Consider the following 977-nt stretch of genomic DNA (forward strand, 5'->3'; position numbering starts at 1 on the left):
TCATCGGATCGTCTGAAGAGAGAGAGAAACAAGAACTAAAGCAATATATTGTGTAAATATTGTGAATAAACCAAAAATTAAGTCTGACTGAAGAGGTATAGAAACAAGAACTATTGTGTAAAAAAAATTAGTCCTTGTTCATTCCACTTCTACATTCAACAGATCAACTGAAGAGAGATGGAAACAAGGACTAAAGCAATATATTGTGTAAAAAAAGTCAATAAATAATTACCAATTCATTGTATTAATTTAGATTTGTTCTCAATTATGTAAAAATTTTAGAGCTATGAATGATTTTTTTTTTTGGCAACACTAAGCCTGGATTAATATATTTCATTCTTTTAAGTTACTGAAATCAAGCATATGTTCATTTTGACAAGTTTGCTTTTTTAATTGGAAACGAAATATTTCTGGGTTCTTATTATGCTATTTAGCTTAATGTGCTATTAGTTGTACTTCATACATTCAGGTTTTAGACAGTTATAAAAAGGAAAAACAAAAGTGAATTTGTTTTTAGCTGAAATTTGTCTCATTAAATTATGAACTAATATTGCCTTTTTATCCTCCTCAAACAACTCAGGGGCTGCTCCATTGTAGGCAAAATGATTTTTTTTTTTTTGACAGCTTATTCAAGTAGCTTGAAATTGCATTAGTTAAGAGGATTGTTTTTTTTTTTCTCCAAAATGACTTGGCATTTAAAATACAAGAAAACTCATAGTACTTGTTTTCTGTTATTTAAGATTGAAAAATCTCCAGATATATGAGTGGAAAAATAAGCTACCTTACTCCCAACTGAATTTCTGCATTAAAAATTATCATAATTATATATTTCTTTCAAAAGAAAGTCATTATCACCAATAGCAATTTTTCGCAGGGTGAGATGACTAAATATTGATTGGGTATGCAATGCCAAATTGAATTTATAGAAGCTATAAAATAAGTTTTTGTCTTTTTCAAGCTTTAGGTAATAAAGAATA

Source organism: Uloborus diversus, chromosome 8 (genome assembly GCF_026930045.1).
Source record: "Uloborus diversus isolate 005 chromosome 8, Udiv.v.3.1, whole genome shotgun sequence".
Taxonomy (NCBI): domain Eukaryota; kingdom Metazoa; phylum Arthropoda; class Arachnida; order Araneae; family Uloboridae; genus Uloborus; species Uloborus diversus.